Source organism: Alligator mississippiensis, chromosome 1, assembly GCF_030867095.1.
Source record: "Alligator mississippiensis isolate rAllMis1 chromosome 1, rAllMis1, whole genome shotgun sequence".
Lineage (NCBI taxonomy): Eukaryota > Metazoa > Chordata > Crocodylia > Alligatoridae > Alligator > Alligator mississippiensis.
In genome coordinates this window covers 474602366-474626840 of record NC_081824.1, presented here as the reverse complement: position 1 = coordinate 474626840, position 24475 = coordinate 474602366, and the positions used below count along the sequence as shown (strand labels likewise).

The 24475-nt window shown below is 48.6% G+C and overlaps 2 long non-coding RNA genes across 2 annotated transcripts in view; both read left to right on the top strand.

Annotated features, from left to right (window-relative positions):
* The first annotated feature begins 2598 nt into the window (after window positions 1–2598).
* LOC132248756 (uncharacterized) lies at window positions 2599–7220 on the top strand. Its single transcript, XR_009460128.1, has 2 exons — window positions 2599–2631; window positions 5243–7220. It is a non-coding gene; the product is annotated as an uncharacterized LOC132248756 (long non-coding RNA).
* Window positions 7221–8020: 800 nt separating this feature from the next.
* LOC132248755 (uncharacterized) overlaps window positions 8021–24475 on the top strand; it is a 54441-nt gene continuing 37986 nt past the window's right edge. The window contains exons 1-3 of the long non-coding RNA XR_009460127.1: window positions 8021–8245; window positions 20361–20511; window positions 24125–24202. This is a non-coding gene — a long non-coding RNA (uncharacterized LOC132248755). The remainder of the gene's footprint in view (window positions 8246–20360; window positions 20512–24124; window positions 24203–24475) is intronic.

Genomic DNA, 24475 nt, shown 5'->3' with positions numbered 1-24475 from the left:
TTCCTGTGAGCTGTGGGACCCTGCTGACGGAGGGGACGGGCGTGGAGGCGCCGTAACTTGCAGCAGATGCTGCCCCAGCTGGAAAGCAGGGGAAGGCAGAGGTGGCTTATTTATGACTGCACACTTGCAAAGAGACCCATGCAGAATCAAGCAGCTGAGGAGAGGACAACAGAGAAGCTGGGGAAATAATTGCATGCACCAAGATGGCAGTTCAGAGATTTGCCACTGATCATGGGAGGGCTGCCCCTCGGGGCAAGCTTGTAAATGAGACTGATGCCGCGTTTAGGCTCACGCGTCCCTCACGATAGCCAGGGGCTGATTCAGCTAATGATACCTCCTTTGTCCTGTGCGTCTCTAGATCAAGCAGTGCAGATAATTATGAATTATTATATGGGCATTCAGTCTCAGGGCAAAATTTGCATAGCTAAGTGTATGCCTGTGGGTGATGTGGTTTCATGCTCAATAATTAAGTACATTTCTGCAGTGGGAAGTGAGGCAGAAAAAGGGTAGAAGCCACTCCTCTCTTCCATCATTTCCCTGCTCATGGACCTGTAAGGCGCCGTAATGAGGCAGGAGCTACTGCTGGCACATGAGGAGGTCGCCGGGGATTTTAGAGGTCTTGGAGCAGGGGAAACGCGAGGTCCTGGCAAAGCTATTGCATGCCTCCAAAGCAGCGGGGCTAAATTGCTGTAGCCAAGCCCGTGTGTGTATCTGGGAGAGGAATCTGGTCCACTCCATGCAAGCAAAGTCGCACAGCTCCATGGGGACCTATTTAAATATCTTTTAAGGTACTGCCTGGGGTCTCACAACCTAAAAAGGTTAGCTTGAAGAGCTCACTTTCATTTAAAACATCCCTTCTCTTACTTCCAGGATCAATACCCAGCTTCCAGAAGGAAAGTTCAAAAACAGCATCATTTCATCAGCATGATGTGGGAACCGAAGGGGGATTTTGCCATTTACCCTTTCTAATATCCTTCAGCAGGATTGCTGCGTGGGGGCTGCGGTTCAGGATGAAGGAGCTGATTAGCCAGGGGACGGGGGAAGGGAGCAGGCCTCTGGACCGCTCTGACGGACTAAACATCCTTTTCATGCCACACTGCTATCTTGCAGTGGGAAAGGCAGGTCAAGCATGAGCGCACGAGGCACAGAACTGGCACGAAGCTCAGCCACTGACCAGCCTTGTGGCCTTGGGCATGTCATCTAGTCACTATGGGTCTCAATATACCCTTTGTTAAAAGCGGCGTCATACCCCTTACTTCATGGAGTGTTAACCTAACCTTGTGGGAAGTGCGCTTTGAGATCCTCAGCTGGGTGTAAAGTGCAAGCAGTTGCTGTTATAGTTCCCATTATTCCTATTATTAGTATCATCAACACCAGAAAATGGGTGGGTCAAGCTTAACTCAGTGAGCTGTCCCCATTATCCACCTAGCACCAAAGCAGCCGGTCTCTCTGCACGCAGGCATTTCAATAAGAAAGGCCAAACATTGTGGGTCTGAACCAGGTGGATCGGGGCTGAAGGTGAAGGGTAAGGAGAGCAAAATATGATCCGCCCAGTTTAGACAGGGCTTTGCACCGACCAGTCAGATACAAACCCAAGCCCCTTCTAGTAACTTCCAAGGAGGCATCACATGTGAGGACTGGCAAAGGCAGGGCAGTGGTGAGTAGATTTGATTGCAAGAGCAGCCTAGCTCAGAAAAGATATTATTACTTGCAGCATTGATGTTTCCTATAATGGGAGACAAGGCAGTGGCACAAAGGTCCTGGACACCCATCACAGTGGACCTGGGATGGAAACATCTCATGCCTATGTACCACTAAGGAGGAAGAGGGGGATAGTGGGTCCTTATTAGCAAAAGTATGTGGGTCTCTATATGCTTTTCCCATTGCATGTTCCCCTGATAAGGACAGAGGACGATAGTAACTTTTTGTTTCTGGAGAGATAGGACTCAGACTACTATCGACAGCATGGTACAAATCACCGAACATTTCACATAAGGAGAGAAAAGCTAACGTTTCACGTTAACTCCCTTAGGAGTGTTTAAAATTGTCACCCTTGAAGGTTAGATATACAATTATGAATGCAATTATGAAAAATTTAACTAGATGCTTTCCCTCTCCTAATGAGGATATTTCTTCAGTGTCTCTTTTCCTAGACTGCTAGAGACAGTCTTTGAAAGTCTTTGTTAAAATTAATTTAATAACTGCAGTCTGAAGCCTAGAGCTGTCAAACCAAAATTATGGAACAGGAGAAGGAAACAGAGGAAAAACATGTCATCCTGCCACAGCAAGTCAGATCCCTCTTTGTGCAACTAGACTCGTTATAACACACTGTACATTTTACTCGTGTCACCAAGACTGAATACTACCGTACAAGGCAGGTACTGCAAAGACTCTGCCATTGCTGTAGCTGAGGCGGAGGCAGCGTGTCGAGGCCGCCTCAGGCCCGCTCCGACACCCCGCGGCACCGACACGATGGAGGCCGGGTCTCTGCACAGCCGCAGGAGCGGGAGGGGGGGGGGGCAGGAGCAGCCCGGTGTGTCCGGTCCGCACTCCAGAGCTGCCCCCGCCCCCGCGCAGACACGCGGCCCGGCTGAGAGAGGGTCGTCCTCGGCTGCGAGGGGTTGCCCACGGGTGTTTGTACGGGGGGTTGGGGTGTAGATATGCACATATACACTTTACACGTATACACATACGTGTGCATGTCAGTATACATACATGGAAAGAGTGCGTTGGCAGTGCACATACACTTCTGCCTGTTTGCGCACACCTGCATGCACACACGCAGTATGCACCTGCAGGCACGCTGTACCCTATGTGCTACAGGTGCACTGTGTGTATACACCTACACATGCAGATGTGTGTGCATGCATGTACATACACACACACACACACATGTGCATGCATGTACGTGGCTGCATGGGCTCACACACCGAGTGAGTGAGTAGGGGTGGGAGTCAGTCTACTATTTTTCATAATGAAAAACTGAGTGAAATTAGTTGTGAAAAGCAGGTGGCACAAAACTCAGGCCAGTTGCAGACGGGCGCCTGGAGCCGAAACAGGCTGAGAAACCCCCGTGCTAGGTACAGGAAGCCACGATGATCGCTTTCTCTACGGCATCTTCAATAGCAACTGGGTATATTTTTCATGCCTGTTAATGGGGACTGATTTCAGACATGCTCCAGTGAAGACATTAAGTAGGACTGAAATTGTCTCCTTGTTTCATTCAGCGTAGGCCTAAAGGCCTAAAGTTGCAGTTAGTTCGTTACTGAACAAACTGCTGGTTTTCAGGGAGTCTCCAGCGCTCGACGCTCCTCACCTCCCGCTCCAGCGCTCGGCGCTGTCTCCCCCGGGCACTGACGCTCCTGGTTATTATGCCTCTGGCTTTGCTTACACAAAAAGTTGAACCAGTTTAACTCTGGTTTACTCAATCTGGTCAGTTTAAGTAGTGCACACCAATTCACAGGTGGTTTTCTTGGTGTAGCTTGTGTTGATAACTTTAAAACCAATTTTATTTAAATAGGCACAATATCTGGCTAGGTGAGGCCTGAAACTTTATTTCCCACACCCTTTGCATGGTCATGCATGCCCATAGGAAAAGAAAGGAGAAAGTGCTTGATGAAGTTATGGAACCACTTTGATTCCAGTTAATTTACTACATATCTGCTCCCTGACATAGGAAGTTGCTTGGCTTCCCTTTCTAATAGGATCTATTCATTTAGCAATAGCAGTTGTAATTATGCTTTAAAAATACTGACAGTAAAATCTGATTTCACATGCTCCTGCATTTTGGGGGAGGGGAAAAATCTTGACTAGAAACTCTCACTTCTTGAATGAAACTTCCCATGCTTCAAAGCTAAACAGAATTATTGAAAATTAGGGTTGGAAGGGACCTCAGGAGGTCACCTAGTCTAATGCCCTGCTTGAAGCAGGACTACCCCCAACTATATCACCCCACCAAGGCTTTTAAAATTTCCAAGTGAACATAAGTAATAGGTTTAGTTGCCAAAAATGAGTCCAGTAAGGCAGTCATTTTAGTACCGTAGTGTATATGAATCATTCTGTTCCTGTTAACCTGAACGTGTAGGAAGAATTATATGTATCAGTCTTCTTTTGTTCAATAGAAACCAAAAGACTTATCTAGGCAGAGTTGTGGTGGGGGATATTTATTCTAGTTTTTGCTATAATTTTAAATCTTCCAATTTGAATGTTGTATCACTGGGATTTTTACCTTTAAATGGGTAAAGTAGTGTCATGAAATACTGTATGATGCACACCCAAAGAGAAGGTACAATGTATTTTAAGGTTGGGAAATTATATTAGAGCAAATAGGAGCAAAAGTGCCTAGCCAAACCAATAATTACCCTTCCATGAATACTAGGTTCTGTTTCTCACCTGTCTAAACTCTTTCCTCTGGTGAGATAGTTTCATCTTTTTACATTAATCTTGGGATTTAGTATGGGATAGTTTTAAAATTGCTCTTCTGTGTAAAGTTAAGACTAACAGTCCCGATTTCCTCAATGCTGAAAAAAGCCCTTCTTCTTCCTGATTTACACACTTAGAAACGTGTTTCTGTTTTAACACTGATTGATGGAGGTTGGGTGTTTTGCTTTTGTTTTGGCGAGTCTCTGCTCTTACATTGGTATGTGGTATCATAACTGATAGGTGATTTCCCTTGCGGAGTGGGGGGCGGGGTTCCAAAGAGGAAATCATCCACTACGAACGCTTTGGGCTTGATTCAGTACTCTGTAAAGTCAGTGAAAAGACTCCCATTCATCTCAGTGTCAATTGGATCGGATCCTTAAATGGCTTTTCTTGGGGAAACAAGAAAGATTAAAAATAGATTTAAAAAAATAAAAAACGACAGATTAAAAATAGAATGAAAAGTTTTGACGTTTAAGCTGCTAGTTCAGGTCTAGTAAAGGCTGGTAGGGAATAAAAGTCATAACTGTTTGGGAACCTTTTGGCCTTTTTGAAGATAGGCTAGTATGATTTGTGGTGGAAAAGCATCAAACCCTGCTTTCCAGCTTTTCTTGTGCTGTTTTCAAGGTTGCTTTGAAGACTGTTTGGTGGCTCTGTTAGTATCTTTGGAAATGGTGATTTGTATTGGACATGGAACTTCTGTAACTCTTGGAAAGGATTTCTAAATGTATTGTCTACAGAACTAACCGTGGGTATTTTTAGAGTCCAAAATGTGAACTCATTCACTAATTGAGAAATTAACTTTTTTTTCTTCTTCTTTCAGCGCTACGACTTGTTGTGAAGCATTTACAGCTGCTCCACTTATGCATATTTTCCAACAGGCAGGATCTTTTGAAAACGATACCTAATGTTATATTATTAAAATGGCTATCCATACAAGGCAGAGTGTAAAAATGAAAATGCTGACAGGTATTTTTTAATCTTTTGAGATTTTAACTAACATTTCATTGATATTTATGTTTTATTAATTATCTCTGTAAGCAAATACAAATTGACGTATTATGCATCTACGAGACAAGGGTTGCTCAATTTCCATCCCCTGGGCCAAATGCAGCCCCATGGAGCCATCACATCTGGCTTGTGGGGCTCCCCATGGGTCTGGGGAATTGGCAGCAAGCGAGTGGTGGCCATGAACACAGCCTCCCCACCACTTCCCCTGCCAAATCCCCAAGCCCCAGTACCTGCATGGCTGGTCTGAGCCAAGCTATGCCTCTTTCCCCCGTGGGCCTGGGCCACGTTCCCCCACTTCGGGTTCAGGGTTGGACCGTGTCCCCTTCCTTTCCTGCAGGGCCGGGTTGGGCCAGGCCACGCACTCTTTCCCTCCCTATGGGGTCACCTGGCTAGCCTTCTTTCCCTCTTGACAAGGATGGGTCAAGCTCCTTTCCCCATCAGGGCTGTGTTGAAGCCAGTTTGTCCCCCACCTGGCCAGATGGTGCCCACCCACGTGCCAGAGCAGGAACACCTGGATCCAGCCCGTGAATGTATTGGCCACTGGCAGTCTGGCCTGCTGTGTTGGGGCTGCACTGTACTATCGGTGGTCCATTAAACCAATTTTAAAGAAACGAGTCATGGAATCACAGATTATGCGATCATAATTTTATCACTACTTTATATTTTCCTTTCAAAGGAAAAACTAGAAGTACTCTGTGACAGGCTCACAGCCACAGGGGCTGCCATGACACCCCTAGCGGCCTTGCTGCTCCTGCCTGGCTCCAGCTCTAATGTCACTCTCTCTTCATTGTTCACCAGCCGTGCCTTGCTCTTAATATTACAGGTTGATTCAAGGAGGCTGCTAGCAGGCCTTAGAGTGAGCCCGAATCCAGTAAGTTTCCCCTGGGTCTGAGGCCCCATTGGCCACTATCCAGACATCCAACCTTGGTAGGTTCCTCTCGGCCTGACTACAGGTGCCCTACAGGGACCTAGCCTTAAGGGCAAACGGTGTGGTTCCTTTTCCTCCCCTACTCCACGCCCTAAGCCTCAGAGATGTTCTCCCTTTGATTTTCCTTCTTATGCACTCTGCCCCCTTGAGCTCCCAGACCCCTCCACCGCCCAGCCCTGGACACAGGTGGCTCTGGGCCTCTTGGACCTCGTGATCTGGGTCTCAGCCTTTTTTCAGTTCTGGGACCCCTCCCTGGGTCCCACCCTCAGTGTGAGGGCTCCTGGGATACTGGCTCTCTAAGCAAGCCTTGAGTCTGCACCCCCAGGGTTCAAGGCTAAACATAAATCAATAAGAAACATCACCGCCGTCTGGCAGACACCTCAGTCTTTAGAGGTGTAACATAAAGACCACTTGCCTGTAAACCCAGTCTTCCTCAGTCCAAGAAACTTGCCTCTGTTTCCAGACCTGTAGAGTTGTTTAGCCAAAATCCAGTTCCCTTCAGGGACCCGGAGCCAGGAGTTCTGCACTGTGCAGTAGCTGGGGGGAAACGAAGAGACTGGTGCAGACTCGGGGCTCATGTAGCTCCAGCCTGAGCCCTCTTCCAGCCAGGTGAGTCCCTCATTAGCTCCCCTCTGCCCCCTAAAAGCAGCCTCTCAGGCTGCTTGCTCTCCTAAAGGGTCAGGCACATCCCAGTGCCCTGTTACATATTCTGTATACTAGATAACCATGATAGTTGATTACTGTGTTAATTATTTGTACGTCCTTCGATGAGGAGAGGTGACAATCCTGACTAAAGTTCTGTTGTAGCAGATGCTGTACAAATGCAAATAAAGACTTAGGGTGTGTGTAAATGAAATGAAAATTCCCGTTTATGTCGACGCAACTGCATTTGTCACTATGGCCTGTTTGTTAGTTCTTATCCTGAAAAGATATAGTCTGAAAAAGCTCCATTTGTATTCGAAGGCCAAGTCTGTGTGTGCATAGTTTTCGACAAATGAGCTGTTAAACTCGGTAAGACTATTAGCGCATGAGGCTAAATGTTTGCATAATCATTTGCAGAAGTGGGGTGTGAAACTAGTTTTACAAATATACAGCAAAGCTAAGGCAGGTCTTACCTTTAAAGCCGCTAATCAGTCTAGTATTATGACTTCATTTGCTTAGCTAGAGTAAACCAAACAAAGGAAATGAGACTTAATAGATACAGCATGGGATACTGGAGTTTTTACAGGTTAGTTTTATTTTGGTACTGTGTGTAGGCCACATTAGCCCACTGATTGCACTGGTTGTTGTGCAAACACACATGAGCTTCATGCTGATAAATTACACTTTTAAGCCTTGGGACCGTTCTCTTTCTCTCTTGGTTGGAGGATTTGGACCAAAAAGGAAAAACACAGGGAGGGGGGACTTTGGGGAAGTGATTGAACAGAACAAAATCTGAAAAACGATTCTGCAAGAATATCTTCTTTTACCACCTGCCATGATGTAGAAATAGGCAAGAGGTCAGTTTGGCTTTTAAATTCAGGAGCAGTGTGTAGGTCTGGGATGAAAAAAACCACCCCATTTCTTGCACCTGTTCCCTTATATACTAAGCAAATCTGATTTAGAGAAAGAAGGGTTTTCTTTTTACTAAAACTGCACTTAACCTTGACCTGGCAATTGCATAGCATCATAGCTCTTAACTTATTTGACTATTTGATTACTGTAACTTTTAAAAAAATGAAACATCTAGGAATTAAGAACTGTAAAGTAATAGGTAGTGTGTTATTTTATCATCTCAGGTTCAAGCAGGACAGTTTCAGGAAAGTATGACTTGAGAGAGGCAGCCAGACAGACAATCCAAATGCTTCAGTTGGCAGGATGAAGTGATATGCTAATGTAAGAGAAAAGGTGGGTGTACAATGGCAAGGAAATAAATACCCGTTAAAGGGATGGGAGGTCTAGGACAGTGGTTCTCAACATTTTTTGTACCAGGACCTATTTATGAAGATCAGTGGCCAGTCCCCACCTGCCTTCCCCCAGCCCTGCTAAAGGCAGCCCCCAGCTGCCCCTGTGCCATTCGGGCCGAAGTCCCGCAGTTCGTGCGGATTTCAGCGGAGAGAGTCCAGCCCCAGCACAGGCTGGAGGGAGGAGGGGAGGCCTGTGGCGGCCCCCCCCCGCCCTGGTCTGGGGCTGCCATGCCTCACTAGGCAGCCTGGTCATGGTCCCTCCAGCGCGTCCCCCCAGCAGCGTCTCCCAGTTGCTCTGCCCATACAAGTATGAGCACCAGCCCAAGTGCCACCAGCCCACCTATGCAGCTCCCCCCGATGCCTCCTTCTCTTGCTGAAGGGGCAGGCGCCTACCCCTCCCGTCCCCCCTGCCCTGATGCAGCCTTGACGCCCGGCTATCTTCCCCCATATCTGGCAGGTACCCATCCCCCCTGCCCACACACACACAGTCCCCAAGTCCTGGACCTCCAACCCCCACTGATCATACACTTACCTGCATCCAGCCATTGGTGCTACTCCCAGGACCCTGCCTGGGTGCATGCAGGCCATGGGGATGTGTGTGCAGAGACACACGTGTGCCTGCTGCCTCCAGTCACCCAAGCAGTGACTTGCAGGCAGGCTGGAATGAAGGTTGTGTGTCTGGGGAATGACAAGCTAGATGTGTGTGGGCTAGCTCGGAAGATGACAGTGGGAGAGATTGGGGGTGGAGGGGAAGAGGTGGGAGAGGTGGATTCTTTGCTAGTGAGCTTCCCTGGGAGTCAGGCAGCATGGGATAGCTAGGATCTTCCTGCCAGCCCAGCTGTAAGTGTTCGGATTCAATGCTGGCAAGCATAATAAATATTGTTATAGTGTTTTGCTGATAGTGTTAGAGCACGGGTGCTCAACCTCTGGTCCATGGGCCAATTGCAGCCTGTGGAGCTATGATATCTGCCCCATTGGGCTCCCCACAGTTGGGAAATTTGGCGGTTTCTCACCTGTCTAAACTCTTTCCTTCGGTGAGGCACCCCCTCCCCCCCATTGCCTTTGGATTGGTTTCTTGTCATGCCCCTACCTTTCCTCCCTCCATGGGCTTCGATTGGGGCTGGCCAAAAATCCCTGTTCATGCTGGATCAGGACTGGGCTGTGCCCTAGCCCCCTCTGGACAGCTGGATGGGGCCCTGTCATGAACTCCTTGGGCCCCAGACTGGAACCACTGACTGCGTACTGCTTGCATGTGGATTGGGCACTGCCCATCCGTCTCACCAGACAGAATTAAGAGTGGTGTTTTAGCTGTGATGATCCAGGAAGTATGCAAAAGGCAGGGCTTTTTTGGGTGTGGTGACTTTTATTGGACCAACTGCATGGTTGGAATTAAGTTAGATAAGCTTTCAAACACAAGATTCATAAATTAATAGATTCATAGATACTAGGGTTGGAAGGGACCTCAACAGATCATTGAGTCCGACCCGCTGCCTAGGCAGGAAAGAGCGCTGGGGTCAGATGACCCCAGCCAGATGCCTATCCAGCCTTCTCCTAAAGACTCCTAAGGTAGGGGAGAGCACCACCTCTCCTGGAAGCCCATTCCAAATTTTGGCCACCCTTACCGTGAAGAAAGTTTTCCTTATGTCTAGCCTAAATCTGCTCTCTGTCAGTTTGTGACCATTGTTCCTTGTTACCCCAAGAGGCATCCTGGTGAACAGAGCATCTCTGGTTCCTTGCTGCGCCCCCCCAATGAATTTGTAGTTGGCCACAAGATCACCTCTCAGCCTTCTCTTGTGGAGGCTGAAGAGGTCCAGATCCCTTAGTCGCCCCTCATAGGGCTTAGCCTGTAAACCCTTAACCGTACAAGTGGCTCTCCTCTGGACCCTCTTGAAGCTGTCCACATCCTTCTTCAAGTATGGCGCCCAAAACTGGACGCAGTACTCCATCTGGAGTCTGACCAGTGCCGCATAGAGGGGAAGTGTCACCTCCTTGGTTCTAGTTGTCATGCATCTGCTGATGCACGATTAAGTGCAGTTAGCTTTGCTGATGATTCGTCACACTGACGACTCATGCTCATCTTGGAGTCCACTAGGACTCCGAGATCCCTTTCCGCTTCTGCGCTGCTGAGAGGGTCATTTCCTAGCCAGTAGGTGCGCTGGATATTTTTACGTCCTAGGTGCAGTACTCTGCATTTGTCATTGTACTGCGTCCTGTTGTGTTCAGCCCACTTTTCCATCCTGTCCAGGTCTGCCTGCAGTCATTCCCTACCCTCCAGAGTGCTTACTTCACCCCACAATTTAGTATCATCTGCATACTTGCACAGAGGACACTTCATGCCCACATCCATGTCACTGATGAAGACACTGAAGAGTACAGGTCTGAGGACTGAGCCCGGTGGGAACCCACTACCCAGATGCTTCCAGGTCGATACCGACCCATCTACTACCACTCTCTGGGTGCGACCCGCAAGCCAATTTGCCACCCACCAGACCGTGTAAACATCTAAGTCATAGCCTCTTAATTTATTTAAGAGAATGGGATGAGATACGGAATCGAAGATCTTCCTAAAATCCAAAAAAACAACATCCACCTCTACTTCTGCATCAGCATTTTGTGACCTGGTTATAAAATGAAACCAGATTAGTCAGGCATGATCCACCTGCTACGGATCAATGCTGGTTGCCCTGCTGCATTATTTTTCCCGCTGGACTCCCACAGATTTGATCCTTAATAATCTTTTCAAAGACTTTTCCAAGGATGGAGGTGAGGCTGACTGGCCTATAATGACTTGTATCCTCTTTCCTCCCCTTCTTGAAAATGGGGACCACGTTGGCCCTTTTCCAGTCCTCTGGGACCTGACCCGAGTGCCACGAGTGCTCAAACAGCCGTGCCAATGGTTCTGCAATGACACCGGCAAATGCCTTCAGTACTCGCGGATGCAGCGCATCTGGGCCTGCTAACTTAAACACACCCAGTCCATCCAAGTGACTCTGCACCACGTCAGCGCCGACAGTTGGTAGGCTGGTATCCCTCTGATCCCATCTAAGAACCTGTTAGGAGACTGATCTTGACCCTTGTTCAAGGACACTGAGGCAAAAAACTCATTGAATAGCTCAGCCTTGTCCCCCCTGTCTGTCACTAATTGCTCGTGTTTCTTCAGTAGGGGTCCTGTGCTGCCCTGCGCCTTCCTTTTGCTCCCTACATACCTGACAATAGACTTCTTGTTGTCTTTAATTTGTGTTGCCAGCCTCAGCTCTGTAGTTGCTTTGGCTTTTCTAACTGCCACCCTGCAAGTGGGGGCAAGTAGATACACTCCTCCTTGGTAGCTTCCTCCTGCTTTCACCACCTATATGTCTTTTTTTTTTTTGCCCTTAGGCTCTTCTGGATGTTTGTGTTTAGCCAAGGAAGTTTTTTGGCCCCTTTCTCCCCTTTCCCTCGCACTGGGATCATCTCCCTCTGTGCCTGAAGGATCACTTCCTTTAGGAACGACCACCCTTCCTGGACTCCCATCTCGCCAATACTCCCCTCCTGCAGTGCATCGCTGGTTAAACTGAGCACACTGAAGTTAGCCTTCCTAAAGTCAAGCACCTCCATCCTATTATTATCTTACCCACTCTGCGCTGTATGATGAATTTGATTGAGTGAGTGGTGGTCACTGTCCCCAAGGTGACCATGAATCTGTAGCTCCCCTACCAGCTCATCCCCCATAGCCAACACCAAGTCCAGTGGGACCGTATACTTCCTGCGTTAGGTGAGCGGTTGGATTTGGCTGACTGCTTTTCCCAGCAGATGTCAGGGTAGTTTAGGTCCCCCATGACAACCATGTCCCTAGACTGTACGGCCTCTGAGAGCTGCCGCAAGCATTCCCAGTCTAGCTCTGCTCCTTGATGTGGTGGTCTGTAGCAGATCCCCATCACCAGGTCCCTTTCCCCTTGACCTCCATGTGTCCTCACCCACAATGCTTTAACTTTCTCTTAAGACTCACTTCTGTGCACTCACCTGAACATGGTCTGAAGCCAACGATGCTGATGCGCAGTTCAGACTCCTCCTGCTCTCCCTTCAACTAAATAGGGATGGGAGAAAACCCCTTCCCACTTCCCTACACCTGGCCCAGCTCACCTTATTGCTGCTGCTGGCTCCTTACCACTGAACAGGAGCCAAGGGCACACACATGCTTGCTTCAGCATCCCAACTAAAAGTCCAATGCTGTAGAGGAGACCAGAACTCACAACCTTGGCATCATTTCCCAGTCCTGCTTTATAAGTACCACATGCTAACCCACTGCACCACCAGAGCTGAGCTGAAAAGCTTTTTGTCACTATTTTAGAGCATTTGTTTAAAGTAATTGTATCTCTGCTATTGGCTTTTGGATTTAATAAAGACATTTGAACTGAATTACTGACACGCTCAATCAAATTCTAACAAGATACAGGGCGCATCCACATGTGTCACTATGGCAACTTTACTGTGCTGTGTGTGTGGCACATGATTATTTTTAGCCGCTACTTCACCGTAGTGGCGCGCTATACCAGGGGAGCGTGTTGCAATGGGGACGTAGCTGCTGTTTGCGTGTAGATGCCCATGGATGCTACATCGCCAACTTTGTTTCTTACACTGCTATTTTTCCAAATGTTTCTAATAAATCAGAGAAAACTAGGGTTGAAAGGGGTTCCAGTAACTCATCTAGTCCAACCCCTTGCTAAAAGCAGGACCATCCTTAATTTGATCTTGCCAGAGATTTGTTGAGCCGGGCCTTAAAATCCTCCAAGAGTCCACCACCCTCTAGATAAGCCATCCCAGCACTTCACCAGTCTCTTAGTCAGAAAGTTTTTCCTGATCTCCCACTTGTTCACATCCCTTCTGTAGTAGGGGGCACAAAACTGAGCACAGTACTCCACATGTAACCTCACCAGTGCAGAAAAGTGGGGAATAATGACTTCCCTCAGTGCTGACAACACTCCTACTAATGCAGCCCAGTATGCTGTTAGCCTTCTTGGCAACAAGCACACACTGTTGGCACCTATTCAGCTTATTGTCCGCTGTAACCCCCAGGTCCTTTTCTGTGGAGCTGCTGCTTAGCCAGTTGGTCCCACGCCTGTAGCGGTGCATGAGACTGTTCTGTCCTAAGTTCAGGACTTTGCACTTCTTCTTCTGGAGCTTTGCCTTCTTCCCCTGCATGGCTGGTTTTGGGCCTGGCCATTCTTCCTTCCATGGGACTGCCGTGGGGACGGGCATGCCCCCAACCTGCCGCTGTAGTGGGGCCTTGTCAAGCCCCTTGGGCTCGGGTTGAGGCTGACAAAGCCCCCTTTCTGCGCTGTCTTGGGGCTGGCGTGCCCCCTGCCTCCCTCTGCACAGATGGATGGGGCCCTGGCATGCCTTTGTTTAGAGCAATGTTTGAGCACCCCGTGGTTTGAGCACCCGTTTGTGTAGAGTTATGTTCTACCTGTGATGATCCAGGAAGTATGCAAGAGGCAAGGATTTTTGGGTGTGATCACTTTTATTGGACCAACTGAATGGTTGGAATTAAGTTAGACAAGCTTTCAAACGCAAAACGTTCTTTGTCAGTGTTTTAGAGCATTTGCTTAAAGCAGGTGTTGTCAGCCTGGGGTATGCCTACCCCTGGAGGTAATTTGAAAGGTCCCAGGGAATGTACAGGGGCGGGCGCAGATGTAGCACACCTGCTGCCTCACAGGAGCAGGGCCAGGGTGGAGGGAGAGCAGGGCCCACAGAAGCTGCACTGCCGCTGCTCTGCCACTCACCGTGCCCCTGCTCTGTCTGGCCCTCGCCACCCCCCGCCACGTCTGACCGCTCGCCACCCCCACCTGCTCCACATCCAGCTGCTCCCACCCCCCGGGGGTACACTTTTTAGTCACTATATATCTGTTCTTGGCTTTTGGATTAATTAAAGACATTTTAGCTGAGTTCCTGACACACTCAATCAAACTGTACTACAACATGCAGTGTTGTTCTGGCTTTTGAAGACTTTGCCCAGAAAGCTGTGCTTTTTTATTAATTGCTGATCATTTTACAGCTTTTAGAGAAAAAGGAAATTAGTTAAGCTCTTTCTGAGTAGTAAGATACTCTTATGTTTATTAAAAACTTAATGAACTTTGGGACAATAACCAAATAATACCTTTAAAATATTTTTTTAAGTTATGAATTTATATTAGGGGTGTACTGATAGAGATTTTTGGGGCTGATATCGATAGCTGATATTTAAGGAGGCATATTGGCTGATACCGATCTGGTTTCCGATACAGCTACCTCCAGCTGGTTAAGTCCAGTCTGGTGGAAGGGGAAGGGGAAGGAGAAGGGGTGTGGCGGGGGTGCAGATCAACACCGCCTGTGGTAAGGGAGGAGGCAGAGGGAGGTGCTGCCCAGGCGGGGTGGAGGGGACGGAGCCACAACTCGTGATGAGGGGCCGGCTGGCTGTCACTGCTGCTTGCAACCCGGGAAGGCACTGGGGGGACATGTGCCCCCCTGGATCTGTGTGGGACGGGGCAGGCTGCAGCCAGGACCGCGTGGGGCTCTTCTCGGCAGGGGCTAGGCTTGTAGTGGGTGCTGGCAGTGCTGGGAGGATGCTGCATCCAGCCCAAATTTTGCCAGGGCTCTGCTTGCAGCGCCACCTCTGCCAGTCACTCAGTGCAGCCTTGGCTGAACACCCCACCTCCACCCACGCACCAGGAAAACCTGGGGCTGCATTGGGCTGCTGGCAGTGGTGGCACTGGGAGCACAGCGGTGGTGAAATTTGGGGTGGATGCAGCATCCTCCCAATGCCACCGGCGCCCTCTCCGAGCCCAGCCTCCACCGAGAAGAGCTCCACGCAGCCCCGGCTGCAGCCCACCCTGCCATGCACAGATCCAAGGGGCACCCCCCCGCCCGTGCCCTCCCAGAGTGCAAGCAGCAGTGGGATCCACCTCCCCCCACCACAAGCTGGAGCTCCCCCTCTCCACCCTGCCTGGACAGCGCCTGCCCCTGCCCCCTCCATCACCAGCGGGAGCCTTGATCTGCCCCCCACATGCTGCTTCCCTCCCCTTCCACCACACCGGACTTACCAGCTGAAGGCAGCTCTCCACGCTGCCAGATGTGCTCCTTGCTTCCTGAGTGCTATGCTGTGACTGCGCACAGCACAGGCATTTATCAGCCAAATTATCAGCCCCATCGGACCAATATCCGATACAGCCAGTTTTCTTTCTACTGGTACCGATCCGATATCAGACCAAGGTATCAGTGCACCTCTAATTTATATGTTTGCTCACAGTGCTGCTAAGTGGTGCAAATCACAAGCTCTCTTATTGTACCTCTGGGCTTTCATATATGACTGCAAAGATGCTAACTTTTCTTATATACAAAAAACTAGAACTCTGGGTTCCAAAATGATACCTTTTATTAGACCAACTGGAAAATGGCAAGAAAACTGTCCTTTTCTGCAGGCTTTCGGGATCCAAGTCCCTTCGTTAGGCTCTGGGAAAAGTGTAGATGTTACAAGATGGTAAAACGTCCCCATAGGTAGGAAAGAAACTTCATTTTTGCACAGAGGGACCTGAAGATGGAGGGCCGTCCCTCTGGGTCCTTGAGAATGTCTTTGTGAGCTGTGCTGAGTAGCTCTTTGATGTGTAGGAACTTTTCTTATAACCTTTCAAGTAAAAATGCGAATTAAACAGATGCTTGGCTTGCATGTTAACATCCTATTTGTCAAAGTTGTAGTTCTTGTGCTGCTCTTTCTCCAAATTTTCCTCATAAAGATTTTTCATAATCAGCTATTAATTAGTACTTTTGCTTTCAAGTAACAGTTCAAAAAAATCAGGATGTATTAGCTGAGAGACTGCTCATTTTCAAATAAGAACAAAAAATAATCTTGTATTTTAACTTTTTCCCCCTCCAGATATGTCAGTTGACCAGTTTAATAGTGGATGGGATTAAGTTGTCCTTTTGGTGATACCAAGCGTACATTAGGTTTGAGTGTAACCTCCTAAATCCCTGTTGTGCTGTGCTCTTAATGAATAGCTTCACCAAGGTTTTGGCATTAACGTGCAAGACTATTTTATCAACCTTTGTTAATTATAGAGTTCTGAAATTGTGCTCTGTCATGATTGATATTTTCAAAACTGTACATGTATTCTTGATGATGTACTAGCAGTAAGATGCACCGATAAAGATGTTTTGGGCCGATACCGATGGCTGATTGTAGACCATCCATATTGGATGATACTGATCCAATTGCCAATATGCAGCCTGGCAGCTTGGAGAACGGCATTTGGCTGGTAAGTCTGTGGGGGTGAAGGGGTGTTGGGAAGGAAAGAGGCATGGGGGGCGCAGATTGAGGTCCCCCGCAGTGAGAGAGGGAGTGGGGCTGGGGCAGGGGCAGGCACTGCCCAGCTGAAGTGGGGCAGGACGTGAGACGGAGCCGCAGCTCGTCCGAGGGTGGCAGGGAGGGAAGGGGTGGCTCTCACTCCTGCACGCGTCCCCAGGGTGGGCTTGTGTCCCCCGGATCTGTGCACGGGGTGAGGGCAGGCTGCCGCCGGGGGCTGGGCTGGGCTGGGCTGGGGCTGCGCTCAGGCCAGGTGAGAAGGACAGTGGCGGCAGCAGCAGCAGCAGTGAAAGCGGTAGCTATGGGTGGGGGAGCTACAGCCACCCCATAATTTGCCATAGCCCCCACTCCCAGCACTGCCGCCTGCCATACCCAAACAGAGCCACACTGGGAAGAGCTTGGTGCAGCTTCCAGCCCCCAGTGGCAGTGGCAGCAGCAGCCCAAGGATGCAGCTAATGAGGGGTTTGGGCTGGTGAGACAATGCACTGAGTTATTAGCTCTTTCAAGGGATTCTAGCTGTCCTCAGTGCAGTTCTGACAAGTCTGGAGTATTATGGTTATGCAAAGTAATATTTTAATCAACCTTTTGAAGTGTCCAAGGAGCTGCTTCAAAATTATGGATATTTTCTGATGTGAAAAATATCTGTTAAACTATTTAACTTTTTAACTGTGAATTGAAGGTTGTGGTTACTGTATATGTCCAGTCTGAAAAAAATGAGAAACACAAAGTCTGTGAGAGACTTATTAGGTCTGCTGGACTACCTGGGACTATAGGGGGCAATTAAGGAAGAGAGAGGAATAAAAAGAAATAAAACAACTTCTGCTCATCAGTTCTCATCCCAAAGGATGTCGAGGTTTCTGTTACTCCTTTTAGATAATATGGAGGAGATGTGTTTGGAGATTTTGGTGCCAGGAGATCAAGTGCTAGAATAAAGTGGTATATTAAAGACAATTAAATCACTAGTACCACATAGCATTCATTCAGGAGCTGTAAAGAATGAAATGACTGAGCTTGTCTTGCATTTAAAAGCTTGTCTAACTTGATCTTAACTACACAGTGGATCCAGTAAAAAATATCACCCTAAGAAACTCTTGCCTCTCTCCTAAGAAAAATACAGTCTCATTAAAATCACCTATTATAACAGAGGGTTGTAAACTATACCTTACTTTTAAAACAGGGCTGAATGGTGGTCCTGGCAATTATAAACCCATAATCCATAGGCGAGTGCTATCTTCAACTGTTTGAAGAAGTAAACAGATAAAAAAAGGGGGACAAGCCAGTGCAGCTTTTGTAACAGGAAACAATTTGTCTCTAGTCTTTTCTTTCATTTGAACAAAACTGGTGGATGAAACTGCAGTGGAAGAGTTCACCGAATGAGAGAAAATGAGGGTTGGAAGGGACCTCAGGAGGTCGTCTAGTCCAAGCCCCTCATGAGGTGCAACTCCAGGTGTGCTTTGGCCCTCCTGATTTCGTCCCTGCATGCCAAGCAGTACTGTTATGCTCCTTCCTAGTCGTTGGTCCAACTTTCTACTTCTTGCACGCTGCCTTTTTGTGTTTTAGCGTGCTGAGAGTTCCCTGCTAAGCCGACCTGGTCATCTGCCATTCTTGGTAGTCTTTCTGCGCATTGAGATGGTTTATTTGTGCCCTCTGTCAGGTTTCTTTAAAATACAGCCAGCTCTCCTGGACTCCTTTTACTTTCCGATTGGCCTCCCAGGGGAGCCCGCCCATCAGCACTTCCTGAGTGAAGGGAAGTCTGCTTTTCTGAAGGGCGGGGCTCGTACCCTGCTGCCTGTCTGCCTCCTGATCCTGAACTCAGTCATCTCGTGGTTGGTGCTGCCCACGGTGCCATTCACTGATTGAGTCCCCACCAATTCTTCTCAGTTTGTCAGCAGGAGGTCAGGAAGAGCATGGCCTCTAGCTGGCCTCTGCACCGCTTGCACCAGGAGGTTGTCCCCAGCACTCTCCAGCACTTTCCTGGTGTGCCTGTGCGCTGCTGTATTGCCTTCCCAGCAGATGTCGGGGATTGAAATCCCCCATGAGAACCGTGGCCTGATTGGTAAATCCGCTAGCTGGTCAGGCTGGCAGACGGATGCCTCCTTCCCCTAGAGGAGGGAGTCTCCAACCACCCCCACCCTTCACTTCCTCTTGGTGGCAGTGGTCTCGACCCTCCCTCTCTTGGAAAGGCTTGGCCTGGCCTCTGCCACCGATGGAACATGCTCCTCCTCTGCTGCTGGGGCTTCACGTCTCTTCTCCAGGCAAACCGCTGCAGGTGGGCGTGAATATTTCTCCTTGCTGCAAGAGGTCACAAGCTTTCAGCTTCTGCCTTCCTTGGCGTTCAAGTCCTCTTCCTTCTCTAGTGCCGCCCTTGGCAGTCTTGTCACCACAGTAGAAGTATCCTCAAGCATCAAATTGATGAAGTTGTCATGGTGGAGGATGCTTTGGAGCCTCGCCACCTCCTCCTGTAGCTCTCTCGCCTGCTTCCTGAGGGGCACCACCTGAACGCGCGGCTCACATCACAGGCTCCCCCATCTCGCTGTCACTGAAAGGAACCTGCCAGCGGCAAACCCCGTGGGGTAGATGGTGAGCGCTCCTGCCTGGGTGGACACCTCACAGGTAGGAGCCCAGAGAGAGCTGGCAGTGGCAGTGGCTCGGGGATTTTGATGTCTTCCAGGCGTGTCGCTGGGTTTCTTAATCCGCTCCCTCTCTCTGCTCGCCCCTCTTTCCAAGCAGACCTTTCCTAGCAAACTCCCTTGTAAACTGGCCTCTGTGCTGCTCCTTGGTCCCAAAAGCTTCCCTTTCCCCTGCTAACCCGCTTCCTCTCTCCAAGCTTACAGTGAAGGAAGGTGAGGGAGAGCTTCCAGATAAATTACCTAGCAAACGCCGCCTCCAACTTCCCTCTCACTCTGGACTCCAGTTAAGCAAGGAGCACAAGAACTGGTCTAATTGCTGTGTTTTAGCGACTTACACTAAATAGATGTAGATTAGGTACTCTCAATTAAAGAAAGAACTTACATTAAAGGCTCCCCTTTAAAGAACGGGGGGCAAACTGACCTGTGAACTAACTTTAAAAAACATATTTCTATATATAAATAAATATCTATATAAGTGTACCTCTAACACAGTGGTTCCCAAACTGTAGGTCACAACCCCAAATGGGCTTGAAACATCAGCGGGATGGGGTGGCAGGGGTGGGGGGCTATGGGTGGGGAGGGAGGGGTCATGCTGAGGAATGGGGCCATAAATGGATCGTGCTGAGGAAAAGTTTGGGAGGCACTGCTCTGACAGCCTGCCTTGTGACTGCTATGGTTCGCTTGACAGTCCAAACCACACTTTTACAGTTACACCGCTCTTAGTCTTGTTACAAAGACTGTACTGTGCAGTGTGCACACCCGTCACCGTCACATTGAAACCTGCAAACTGACTTATGAACTGTTTGCAAACTGCCCCGTTTGCTGCCCCTGGTCACGCAGAGTCTCCTTTTCTCCCCTCCTGGGCCTTGTTAAGACTTTTGTCAGACAGAGGTAGCAGTCCCCCAGCTTGCAGCACTCCCAGCTCCTTAGAGCACGTGCCCAGACGTACACGCAGCCCCAGCTCACTTTCCTTCCAGGGGTTCGGGTCAGGTGCCTGGCTCCTCTTCCCTTGTCTCCTTTGCCCTGTTTGCTGCCCCTGTTCACCTTGTTTCTCTCTACTGAGCCTTTCAATGTACCTCAGTTTAACCTTTATATTTAAATTCTCTTTTATTTAGAGCCCTTGCTTTCTGTAAGTGCCTTGGTTGCATCCCAAGAAGGAAAGCTGCTGCGTCATTGAACCAGTTCGTCTCCAGTGTGCCACCCTGCCCAGATTTCTTCCAAGGAAGGAGTAGTGGATGTGATCTCTGCAAAAAGAAAGCTTGTCTGGTAAAGAGCACTTTTCCTCTTTCAGTAGCTTTTGACATTAAAGCAAAGAACTATCAATACCATATTTTATGTACTTTTGACAAATGGGCTGTTTACTTCGTTCTGTCTGTGCGGGATATGCAGATTGAGGAAGGTACTGTGTTATACATACACATCTGCGACCCTGGGTAGAGTATGTAATGATGTAAACGTTACAGTCCACGTGCTTGCACAGAGCATTGCATAGAAACTAGAAGAGTTTGTGCCAGAGCTAGGGGCACAGGAGTGGCTTTTTAAGAACTGTCCTTATGTCTGTTTCTTTTAGTTTGTAGAGGTTAAAACTTTCTGAAACGTTATGCAAAGCTGAGGTATTGCACCCCTGCTAATACAGTATGTAAATATTCTCATTACATTTGGGGGGCATATTTCACCATTTTGACATATAGCAGTGCTATAGTAGGGGCATCACAAAGAGCAGTCTTTATCTGCAGCAATGATGAATCACAAAGCTATGGGGAGAAGTGGACATGCCGGAGGGCAGGGAACAGCTGCAGGCAGACCTGGATAGGTTGGACAAGTGGGCAGAAAACAACAGGATGCAGTTCAACAAGGAGAAATGCAAAGTGCTGCACCTAGGGAGGAAAAATGTCCAGCACACCTACTGCCTAGGGAATGACCTGCTGGGTGGCACAGAGGTGGAAAGGGATCTTGGAGTCCTAGTGGACTCCAAGATGAACATGAGCCGGCAGTGTGACGAAGCCATCAGAAAAGCCAATGGCACTTCATCGTGCATCAGCAGATGCATGACAAATAGGTCCAGGGAGGTGATACTTCCCCTCTATCGGGCGCTGGTCAGACCGCAGTTGGAGTACTGTGTGCAATTCTGGGCGCCGCACTTCAAGAAGGATGCGGATAACCTGGAGAGGGTCCAGAGAAGGGCAACTCGTATGGTCAAGGGCCTGCAGACCAAGCCCTACGAGGAGAGACTAGAGAAACTGGACCTTTTCAGCCTCCACAAGAGAAGGTTGAGAGGTGACCTTGTGGCTGCCTTTAAGTTCATCACGGGGGCACAGAAGGGAATTGGTGAGTATTTATTCACCAAGGCGCCCCTGGGGGTTACAAGAAACAATGGCCACAAGCTAGCAGAGAGCAGATTTAGATTGGACATTAGGAAGAACTTCTTCACAGTTCGAGTGGCCAAGGTCTGGAACGGGCTCCCAAGGGAGGTGGTGCTCTCCCCTACCCTGGGGGTCTTCAAGAGGAGGTTAGATGAGTATCTAGCTGGGGTCATCTAAACCCAGCACTCTTTCCTGCCTATGCAGGGGGTAGGACTCGATGATCTATTGAGGTCCCTTCCGACCCTAACATCTGTGAATCTATGAAGCAGTTATATTTCAGACATAACATCGTTCTTTGTAAAAATAGTCCTCACTCTCTCTAGGCTAAAACATCACGGCCACCTGTGAGGTTTGTTATGCTACAGTCAAAACTGCAGTTGAAAAGCATTTCTTCTTTCCTTTTATTTCTGTTAACTTACGGAGGAGGAAATAATTTCAGTTCACTTTAGGAATCGGTCTTTCCTTTGCACCTGTTTTTCCTAAGTTAGTCCTTGGAACAATACCGGCTCAATTATAGTGAAGTAATATCATGCATTTTGAGCTTGTGGAATCCACAGACCGTGTAATTCTCTGCATTTCCTCCCCCTTCCTTGCATCCCACTTTTTGACAGTGTCATTCTGCTGGAGCTATGCTGGAAAACCTAACAAGCTTGCGTGTGCGTGTGTGTGTGCATGTGTGTGCGTGTGCACACATGCTGCATGGAAAATCCTACACTTTGTTTAGTCTGCAGAACCTCTTCTGTTAGCTAACGCTCCAGACTCCGCAAAGGTGCAGTGAGAGAGGAGCACTAGTAAGTACCTAAGGCAGAAAGCAAACAAGGGCTTTATCACTGGTCTTTAACTCCTATCAAAAGGGGAGGGAGGGAGAAGTCATTTAAACATGAGGCTTGAATGAAAATTAGCATGGATTAGTCACAGTTGTCCCAGGAGTCCTGTTATCTCAGGTCACAGGTACTTATGGTAGGGAGTGGGGTACTTTACCTGTAGGATCCCCAAGTGAAAGACTCTTGAGGGAGCCAAGAGGGGGAGGAAGAGTCCTGGGTCTGTTTTTAGCCAAAGGGAATTCCCCTTGAGGCATGGCAGGAGTAGTGTGTGTCTCCCTGTCTTTTCCCAGTGGATGAGCTCCTGGGCAGTTCATGCATGGAGGAAGGATGACTCTCTAGCCTGTTCCCCGCAGGTAAACGGCAACAAATTGAACTGATTTGGAGAAACAAGTGGGTTACGTCTGAGCAGCTTCCTTGTTTGCTAGTCAGTTGGCTGAAGAGTGGTTGATGCTCATGTTACTTAATACTAGATTTACCCTTCTGTGGCCCCTGGCAGAGAGATCGGGGCATTCATCCTCCACTTTGCACACACTGGAGGGAACAACCTGGCTCCCATCTTAGTTTTGAAGAACTTCATTGCTGAAAAATCAAATGCGCACGTGTTCCCTAAGGAACGTATCCATTCAAAGGCATGAAATATAAACGTATATTGTTACGTGCACATGCTTTGCACAAGTACATTTGCTGGATGAATTTGGTATGTTCTTCAAGCAAGTAGTGTCGTTAGCTGTTAAATTCTTGACTCCTCTGTTAGGCTTGGGACAGAAATTACACACAAGCTGGTCTGAGAGATTGGAAACAGGTTCAGATCTGGAACACAACAGAAGGGTGGTGCACATAAGCCACTTTCAAAATTGCCGAAACGGGTTTAAGATAAGCCTGGATGGATGTAGTATTAGACTGAACTGATTTAGATTAAACTGGTTTATTGTACTTCTGACCCAGACCCTCTCCAGATTCATATTAACACATAGTCCCCCAGCATCCCTGGACCTCTGCCAGCCTGAAAGGGAAAAACCACCTTTGCCCACGTTTTCCTCCATTAAAAGACAATCCACTTTAAAAGCTTGTTGATCCAGTTTTAAAGTTTGTTCGTGACCCTTTCATTGACTAAGTCAATCAGAGGTGCGTAAGCTTTTGTAAGCGAGCTCGCTTCATACCCCTTTCTTTTTCCTCCCTTCCCTACCCTTTGTTTTCCAGTAACTGCTCTCTGTTTAGAACCGCTGCTTCCTGAAACGTCTTGTTTGACAACAGAGCCGTCCAATTTCTGAGTGGCTGGGGCTGCAGCCCCCCTATCCGCATGCTGTAGGGGCTGCATGCCCACCAGAGCCGCCTCCTGCACGAGCTGAAAGGGGTCTGCAGGACCTCCCCAGCCACAGACTCCCTTGCACCAGGACTGTGCCGCCCTGCCTTGGCCCTAGTGCACAAGGGGTGGCGGGGGGAAGTGGGCACGCAGGAAGCAGGTGCTGGGCTAGGGAAGGGGATTTTGGTGGCAGCAGCAGCAGCGAAGCGATGGGGCAAGCAGACTCGGGACTGGGAGTTTGGGAGCTGCACGCAGCCCACAGGCCGCCAGTCGGATGCCCGTAACTGGTTGGCTTTCTGTGGTTTACTCTCCTTATGTGCTGTCCCTATATTCATTTTAGTTCTCGTTGAGTTTTCCTTTTCTTACTCCTTTTTCAAAACATCTCCTAGGTTGATCCTGACGGTAAAACAAGCGTACCCGTTAAGATGACTGCGGGGAAAGTATCCTGTTTTCATCTACGCAGCCTGGTGAGTTCCATGATTTACATTTGCAAAGTATCTCTTACAGCACATGTCCTTAGAGCTGATTTTTTCTATTATATGATAAGCTTCTCATGGCTTTTCCCTCCCCCAATACGTGTGAAGTGGGTCTAGACTTTTGGGGAGATCGCATGTTTTTCTGTCGGAAAACCACAGGGCGGGTCAGCACTGCTATTTAGGACACCGTAACGTGCGACTTCTCCGAGCATGTGACAAAGCGTTCCCGTTGACGTTACATGGTATTTAGTATTGCCAGCCCCA